General features: G+C 52.0%; 1 protein-coding gene across 4 annotated transcripts in view; it reads left to right on the top strand.

Moving 5' to 3' along the window:
- The first annotated feature begins 6,055 nt into the window (after nt 1-6,055).
- Nucleotides 6,056-9,305, top strand: part of Ctnnbip1 (catenin beta interacting protein 1) — a 43,379-nt gene continuing 40,129 nt past the window's right edge. For 2 of the 4 annotated variants that reach the window (XM_087214622.1, XM_087214621.1), the window contains exon 1: nt 6,168-6,323. The gene's annotated coding sequence lies outside the window, so the exon portion shown is untranslated. Of the gene's footprint in view, nt 6,324-9,305 lie in introns of all 4 variants that reach the window. The other 2 variants (XM_087214623.1, XM_013065184.3) reach the window with 2 other exon arrangements.

Raw genomic sequence — 9,305 nt, 5'->3', positions numbered from 1 at the left:
CTGTGATACTGGGAGCATTGATGGGTCGGCCAGAGGCTGCAGGCACTGGCACCCTGGGAGCGGCCTGGCAGACGGCCAGGAGTTTCCAGCTGCACACAGCCCACTCGGAACACACAGTGTGTATCTGCACTGAGCTACAAAATGCTTTAATCGCTGTGTTTAATAATTCCTTGTCATCTCCAAAGTCAATTAGACCATGAGCCTTTGCCAAGGCCAACACGGGAGGCTGGCATGTGACCGAGGCATGCTGCATCCCTGCACATGGCCTTTACTGCTGTCCGTTCTCAGAAGTGCCAGCCACACCAAACACAACCGGGCACAAACACAGGGAGCAATCTCTAGACAAGGCCTTTTGCTTTTTGTATTCCTGAAAATTGTTAATGTTATGGGTTTCTTTTTTCCAGTACCGGGGATCAAACTCAGGACCTTGCACTTGCCAGACAGGTGCTGTGCGACTGAGCTACATCCCCACCTCTTTTTTTATTTTTTGAGACAGGGTCTCACTAAATTGCCCAGACAGGACTTGAATTTGTGATCCTCCTGCCTCAGCCTCCCCAACAACTAGGATTAAGAGCATGGACCATCATACCATCTCATTGGGGTTTTTTTATTTTTTTATTTTTTTGGTACCGGGGATCAAACTTGGGACCTTGCACTTTCGAGGCAGGCGCCGGAACCACTGAGCTAAATCCCTGGCCCTCGTTGGTTTTTTTAAAAATAAATTTTATTTTATCCCATTTCCCCCCAAAACCCCTCCTCTCCCTATGTACAAAAGCTTTGTTTCCAGTTTTTCCTTCTATTCTCACTTTTTTTCTTGTCCCTTCCTTCATTTCTCTCTCCCTCCTCCCATGTTCCCCTTCCCATTTGAATACATTCTTCCCATTTCCCAACATCCATTATACATCTCAGTCCTTATTTACACTTTCGATTTCTCACACCAGAGAAACAATGCGGTATTTAAACGCGTGTCTGATTTATTTCACTTAAGAGTACAGCCTCAAGGTCCAAACATTTAGCTTTAAATGTCTGAAGCTCATCCTTCTTAACATACCTTCTCTTTAAAAAAAGGAGAAGGAGAAGAAGAAAAAAAGAGAGAAAAAAAAAATCTATGAGCCAGGCATGGTGGAGCATGACTGTGGTCCCAGCATACTTATAACCCCAGCACTCCGGGAGACTGAGGCAGGGAGTTTGCAAGTTTGGACCCAAACTGGGCAATTTAGTGATTTAGCAAAACCCCGTCTCAAAAGCAAAACAAAAAGGGTTAGAGATACAACTCCATGGGTAGGCCCGGCGTTCAACCTGGAAATCTGACTGTTCTATTCATCCCTTTGAGAGCGAAAACAGATTTTTTTTCTTGTTCCAAAAAGCAACTATTTAAAGATACACGTATGTTCAGAGACCACAGGGAGGCTCTCCCCGCAGCTGAGAGGAGAAAATATAGAATCATAAATTCAGGAAAAGAAGAGTGAGGAGGAGAGGGTTCGGAGCAGGGAGTTGGAGGAGAGGAGTAGCTGCCAGTGGAAGGGAAGGGCTGCCCTAATTTATTCATGCAATATTATTTGTAATCCCAGCACTCTGGGAGGCTGAGGCAGGAAGACCACAAGGTTAACCCCAGCCTGGGCAATTTAGCCAGACCCTGTCTCAAAATAAAAATAGAAAAACGCTGGAGAAGGGGCCGGGGATTTAGCTCAGTGCTTTTGCTGCCTGGTGCACAAGTGCAAGGACCCGAGTTCGATCCCCGGTACCAAAAAAAAAAAAAAAAAGCCTGGAGAGTCGGGCATGGTGCTGCATGCCTGTAATCCCAGCACTCAGGAGAATGAGGCAGGAGGATCACATGAGTTTGAGATCAGTGTGGGCTACATAATGAGTTCAAGGGCAGCCTAGCCTACATAGCGAGACCCTGTCTCAAAATAAAAACAAACTGAGAATCAGCTCAGTGTGAAGACCCTGGTTTCTGTGGACCCCCGAACCACTCCTCCCTAGCCCCCCAAAAGCAAGGCCTGTGCTGGAACAGCGTGGGCCACTGTGACATGCCCCTTGCCCTCCCGGCGTTGTGGCTGTACTGTGCCGTGGGGTGGGCCCAGCATGGATCCAGAGAGGTTTCCTTGAAGAAGACCAAAGACCAAATGTTCAAGCAGGTGACTCGGGAGGAAAGGGGACCCGAGGCTAAGGGACCTGGTGGACACAGAGGAAGGGAGACACTCTGGGGATCCAGTCAGTAATGCAGTTCAGGATGAGGCTGGAGCCAATCCACAAGGCCCTGCAGCCACACTGAGGGTTTTGAACTCCGTGGTGAGAATCCATAGTTACTGAAGAGCACAGGTCCAGCAAGAAGGGTGCATTGGAAGAGGATCCCTCCAGGTGCTACCTGGGCAGTGGAGCTGCTCTCCTGGGACAGGATTGCTGGAGCCAAGGGGGAAGCTGAGGTGGCTTAAACTGGGGGTGTAGCTCTGTGCTGAGCACCTGCCTACCTGTGTGAGGCCCAGGTTTGAGAGAGAGAGAGAGAGATACATAGGTGGGATGCATTAGTCCACACCCACACTCCCGCTCCTGAGAGGCAGAGGCAACATGGTTTACCTGAGCCCAGGAGTTCAAGGCCAGCCTAGACAATAGAGTAAGATCCTGTCTCAAAAAACAAATTGGGGGGCTGGGGATTTAGCTCAGTGGTGTCTTGCCTGCCTCAAAAGTGCAAGGTCCTGAGTTCGATCCCCAGTACCATGAAACAAAAAGAAACCAACAAACTGGAGTGGAGGAGTGGAGATTGGAACAAGTAAGGAGATTAAATATAGAGTTTGATATTGGGCTGGGGATTTAGCTCAGTGGTTCCGTCGCTTGCCTTGCAAGCACAAGGACTCGAGTTCGATCTCTGGTACCAAAAATATATATATAGGGTTTGATATATGCACAGTGATGCACACCTGTAATCCCAGTACACTGGAGGCTGGGTAGGAAGATCACAAGTTCAAGGCCAGCCTGGGCTACATAGCAAGAACCATGTGAAAATAAATAAATAAAATACAGTTCAGAGGTGGAAGCAACATGGATGGGAAAATAAGGATAAGGAAAGAGTAGACGGAAGATGCTCCTTGAGTTTCTGATGTGAGCTCCTGGGTAGCGGCACTGTTACTTAGGGGAGACCCTGGGTGGTGGCAGACTTTGGAGACCTAGCGAGTGGGAAATGCTGTGATCAGGGCTGGGATGAGGTCTACACAAACTGAGAATCGCATCCTATATTCAGAGTCTTCTTTCCCAGTTCCCATCTTTCCCTCCAAATCCTGGTCAGTTTCTGTATTAGTCACTTTCCATTGTACTCTACCACGGAGCCACACCCCATAGCTGATTCTGACATTCCTGAGCCTCCACTGTTAAAAAAGAAAACTTTTCTTTTTTTTTTTTTTTGGTACTGGGGATCAAACTGGGGTCCTTGTGCTTGCGCAGCAGGTGGCAAAACCACTGAGCTAAATCCCCAGCCCCAAACTTTTCTTTTTTTTAAGAGGCAAGGTCTCACTATGCAGTCCAGGCTGGGCTTGAACTCTCGGGGATCCTCCTGCCTCAGCCTCCCCAGTACTGGGTTTACAGACTGCGCCACCACTCCCACTCCCCTTTTCTTTATTTTTTTTGGGGGTACTGGGGATCGAACTCGGGACCTTGTGTTTGCGAAGCTGGCCCTGGAACCACTGAGCTAAATCCCTGGCCCCTTACTTTTTTTTTCTGAGACAGGGTCTTGGTATGTAATTCAGGCTGGCCTTGAGGTCATTATGTAGCCCAGGCTGCTTTTAAACTCACAGTAATCCTCCTGCCTCGGCCTCCCAAGTGCTGGGATCACAGATGTGCACCACCACATCCAGCTCTCCTTTTATTTTTAATTCAGAAAGTTTCAGGGGAAGGCTCAGCTTGGTCCAGCTTGGGTAATATGTCTCCCTTGGGCTATTTTTTTTTTTCTTCTTTTTTTCCCCTGGTACCAGGGATTGAACTCAGGACCTTGCACTTGCAAGGCAGTTGCGGTGCCACTGAACTAAATCCCTGGCCCTTTTGGGCTGTTTTTTTGGAGGGGCAGCCTCATCAGCACCTCCAGGTAGTGAGAAGGATCAGTTCCCCAAGGGGGAGAGGGTGCTCTACTGTCAGAAATGATAGATGGTTCTTCACTATTTCCTGAGCCTCCCTTGTCTCATTCTAAAACTGTAAGATGGTGGAGGCTGTTAATCCTAAGGTAATGCTGCTGTCTACAAATGCAGAATTGTCCAATGCTCAGCTGATGAAGTAATTGAGCGCTGGCTGTGTGCATGAAGTTACTGTTATTTTCAACTATAAAAATAATATGGGGCCAGGGATTTAGCTCAGTGGTTCCGGTTGAAAGCACAAGGACCCGAGTTTGATCCCCGGTACCAAAAAAAAAAAAATGTAGCCAGGCATGGTAGCACATGCCTGTGATCCCAACACTGGGTAGGCTGAGGCAGGAGTCCCACTGTAAATCTGAGGGCAGCCTGAATTACAGAATGCAACTTTGTCTCAAAACACCAGGGAAAGGTTGCCAGGGGTTAAACTGAGTTGTTCCGCCACCTGCCTTGCAAGCGCAAGGTCTGAGTTTGATCCCTGGTACCAAAAAAAAAAAAAACCACCAGGAAAAAAACGTATGAAAAAATTTTTAAAAAGAAAATGAACTGGATTTTTCACATTAGTGCATTTTCATTTTATGTCTTTTCCTACCTTTGTCCTTTAACATTGATCTTTTAAAAATATAATTCATACTCCGTGTCTTGAATACCGAGAATATTCAATTTTTTTAGTATATTCAATTTTAATTGATTTGCTTAAAAAATCAATATCTACATAAAAATAATTTTCATGTGTTTTTACACTGGTGTGTGCCTTTTGGGAAATGTGAAGGACCTGCTGGTAAATATTTGTTGGCAAATATCTGTTGAGTGGTTCTGCTGCCTGCCTCACAAGCACAAGGACCCGAGTTCCATCCCCGTACCAAAAAAAAAAAAAAAGGGCTGGACTTCTCAGTGAGAAGGCTCTAAAGCCAATCCCCAAGTATTGAGAAAAAACAAACCCAAACTTAGTGGAAGTGGGGCCAGAGGGCTTTCGAACTGGGTTTAGTGTCACATTATGCAAGTGGTTAAGTTCAAATGTTGAAAATGAGGCTACACTTCAAGATACACGTCCTACAAGGAAAAAAGAATAGAAGGAAAAAATGAAAACAAAGCTTTTGTAAATAAGGAGGGAAAGAGGGGTGGAAGGGGCGGGGTGATGGGAATAAAGAGGAAGCAAGATATATCCTGTATGGGCAGATTCCCCCGAAGAATGTTATGGTTACGTGTATTTAAAATGTACCAATAAAGGTTTTGCTTCAAAAAAAGATACACGTCCTAAACGAAAGTATGTGTAAAAGCAATTTGTATTTTGGCTAAAACGGCCTGCTTCGCCCTGGCCCAGGCAGCCGACGCTCAGTAGGGGCGTTCTTAGGAGGACCGCCTCCCCCGCGCCGGAAGCCGAGTCTGCACCCACACACAGTGCTCCCGGTTAACCGCCCCGTGTCCCCACCGACCCCGGGTTAGGCCCCAAACCCACGAGCCCCGTCCATTTCAGATCTCGGGTCCTGAATGAGCTGAGCTCGCCGAGGATCCGCATATCTGGCAGATCCGGTTTCTAGACACAGACTGATGTGTGGAGACGCCATTATTTCGGGGGAATCACCGCTCCTACGGCAGGCAGCGGCAGGGACAGCGGCTTCCAGGGCGTCCTCTCCACCCCGGCCGCGGCCCCGCCCTCCGGCCACCCCACCCCCTCCCCGCCCCCTGCTCTCCTCGCCTTCTCCTCCCCTCCGCCCTCCGCGTGGACTCGGCCACGCCCTCTACCTGGTTCCGTCCGCCCACCTTAGGCCACGCCCCAACTTCTGGGCCTGCCCCTATCCCTAAGAGCCCAATGAGCCCCCCGAGATTCACACAGGTCCCGCCCCATGGCTGAGTGAACCAATGTGCGGCCCCCGCCTCACCCCCAGCACAGGACCCGCCCCAGCGCCGACCCTCCACGCATCACCTCCCTCCGGGGCGTTGCCGTGGCCACGCCGCCGCACGCGGACCCCGATGCTGCCCCCTCCGCCGGGCCCTCCCCCGGCGGCCTGGTACCGCCCTCGCTCCCTCCCCGCCGCGGTGACTCACGGAGCGGGAGGCGGAGGCCGAGGCGGGCTCTCCCGCTTGTGCCGCCGCTGCCGCCGCCGCCGCCGCCGCCGCCGCGGCTGCTCGGGCTGAGCGTGCCCCGGAACAGGCCTCGCGCTCCGCGCCCCGGACTCGCCGGCCCGGCCGGGTCGGGCGGCCCAGGTAAACGCGAGGCCGCCTGCGCCCGCAGCGCCGGCCCCGCGCCGAGCCGGGGTCGGGAGCCGCGGCCCTTTGTCTCCCAGGGAGGGACGGCGGAGGGCGCCGCGACCCCGCGGGGACCCCAGCTGGGGTCCAAGGAGCTGGGCTGCGTCCCGCCCCTCCCGCCCCCCGCCAAGCCACTCTCCCGCTCCTCGCCGCTGCCTGGGGACGCCGCCACAGGTGTCCGCGACGTCCATCCTGTTCCTCACCCCCGCGGTTGTCATGCCCGGTCCGCCCCGTCCGCCCTCCCGAGTCTCCTGACCCGTGTCCTCCCTCACCTGCACCCCGCTCCCTGCATCCTGACTCCACTGCCAAGGTCTGGCCACCCGGCCGCCCTGCTCTTCGTCCCACCGTTGCCTGGCCAGTGTACCTGGAAGGCACAGTTTGCAGGCAGCGTGTCTCACTTGCGTGGAGGGCCGTGTACGTGAACCTGCAGAATTAACCACTTGGAATCCAAAACCACACTTGTCGCCACCTTTCCATTGCCCCACCCCAACCGCCCTCCCTCAGCCGAGGCCCCTTGATGCCCTCTTCATGGCCTCCCTCTCCTGGCCCGAGACTTGCCTGCACCGGTACCTGCCACCTGCGGTCAGGTAGCTCATGGGAAGGCCCTGGGGGCCCCTGTTGGCCACAAATCAAGAGTTTTCTGAATCGTGAGACATGTGGCTTGTACCACCTCCCCAGAAGATCTGACTCTGCTAGAGCTGCAGATTATTTTGTCTCCTGTCACTCAGATTTAAGGAAGTGTGCCTGGCCAACTGCTGGGTAAATCGATGCACAGGGTGTGCTGGCAGGGGAGCTGGAGGTAAGTCAGAGTTAGTCTTGAGGTTTTGTTCCCACGTGCTCTGGCTCTGAGCTCCCTGCTACAATCACTGGGCTCTCGTTCCGGGCTTGGGACCCTAAGTGATGACTGGTCTGTGTGCCATGCAAGTGTCCAGAGGTGCCCGCGTTTCCTGGGGTTTAAAACTGGACTTTGAATCATAAAGGTGCCAGCTGTTCAGTGCCAGTGTGTGGTTCATGGCTTCCGGATGCAGTGAGTGGTCCTTGTAAATACTTGTAGGGGATGGGTTCATTCACGAACCAGTGAGCCCTTCATGCGCCAGGCACCATACCACAGACTGGCGCCTCCCCGGGGAAGGCAGACACAGTCCTGCCCTCCTGGAGGTGACAGTCTAAGGAGGGAGGAGGACAGATAACCAGCACGTGAACAAATAAGCAGGCACAGTCATCCTGGGAGCGGTCAGTGCCCTGAAGACGGGCTGGGGCCAGGACATGAAGAATCTCCAGGTGAAAAAAGAAACGATTCATAGGTTGTGAGAATTCAGCTTTTGGGCCGGGGATTTAACTCAGTGCTTTTACCGCCTACTGCAAAGCACAAGGACCCGCGTTCTATCCTGGGTACCAAAAAAAAAAAAAAAAAAAAGAATTCTGCTTTTATCCCAAGTACAGTTAGACGTCATCTGAGTATTGCAAGCAGAGAGGTGTTGAGATCTGATGGAAATTGGAAGATAGTTGTGGTTGCTATAGAGACCGGATTGTAAGGAGCAAAGTGAGGATGCCCTGCAGGAGAGGATGGTGGCTGCAGGGACTGGGTGGTGGCAGCAGAATTGGAGGGGTGGGTCCCCCACCCCCGCCCCCGCCAGGAGAGGCTGGGAGCTGGAAAGCAGAACTTTGAGGAATAAGGAGTGAAAAAGTTCAGTGTGTGGTAGAGACTTTCTTTTCTCTCTCTCTTTTTTTTGGATCTCTACCTAGCCCACTCTAGCCTCAAACTTGCTGTGTAGCCCGGGCTGACCTCGAGCCTGCAGTCTTCCTGCCTCCACCCCTGAGTGCTGTGAGGTAGGACTTCGAGGAGGCAGGACTGCAGGAATCAGACAGGAGTAAGGGGAGATGCCTGTCCTTGAGCTGCCAGCCCCGTGGCCCTCGTGGTTGAAAGCAGAGCAGTCTCCACGTGGTAGCCACAGGCCAGCCCTTCTGGATGGAAGGGTGCTTGTGGGGTTAAACCCAGTTGGAGATGGAAGAACACATAGGGGTTCTTTCCACACGTTATTTAAATGGGAGCTTTACCACCCTGCCTCTGAGTAAGATGTGAGCATGAAACAAGTGTAATAGCCATAGATGTAGCTCTGTGGTAGACCGTGTGCTCAGCACGTGCACGGCTCTAGGTTCCATACCCAGTTCCATACCCCAGAAAAAAAGAGAGAAATAAACTGGGGCTATTCTTATGGTAGGTGGGAAAACACCTGAGCAGTCATGAGCTTGAGCTATTAACTAGGCTAAAACGTAACTCCACAGTGCCCAAATTTGTGCTGTCAGAGGACCTTGGAGGTTACAGAGACCAGAATCCAGTTTGATTTCTTATTGTTGTTTTTTGAGACAGGGTATCTCTATGTAGTCCAGGCTGGCCTTGAACTCATGGTGAGCCTCCTGCCTTGCCTCCCAAGTGCTGGGATTACAGGTGTGTGTCCCCAGCCTGGCTAGTGTCCAGTTTGTGCATTTTCTTGTGTCTGTCACTTTTCCCCTTTTTCAGCTCCTTGTGCATGTGCAGTACTCTCAGTTCTCTAAGGCCAGGATCTCCCCTGAACTCTTTTCTCGGCCCTTACAGCATCTGCATCAGGGCCTGGACAGTGTAAACTCACCGAGTATCAACCGACTGGAGGGGTGTCCCCTAGCACCCAGAACTAGCGCCCAAGATCCTGACCCTGGCTTTTCAGCGGACCATACCTCCCTGCAGACTGTGCTGAGTGCAGCCCATGGAAACCAGAAGCTGCGTGGTGAGGGCTGCTCTCCCCAGCCCTGCCCCCAGGAACAGCTGCCCGAAGGCCAGGGACTGACCCAGTCGTTATTCGACACTCAGCAAATATGAAGCAGAGCTCTTAGAGACCAGACTATCGAGGTGTGGATCGCAGTCCTGTCATCATGGGTAATTTAACCCCGCCACGTCCATGT

This window comes from Heterocephalus glaber, unplaced genomic scaffold (genome assembly GCF_053883595.1).
Source record: "Heterocephalus glaber isolate CG9 unplaced genomic scaffold, H.glaber_assembly_v1.0 deba00001447, whole genome shotgun sequence".
In the NCBI taxonomy this organism is placed as follows: domain Eukaryota; kingdom Metazoa; phylum Chordata; class Mammalia; order Rodentia; family Bathyergidae; genus Heterocephalus; species Heterocephalus glaber.
Note: the sequence above shows the minus strand (reverse complement) of the source record. Positions and strands in the feature narration are given on the sequence as shown.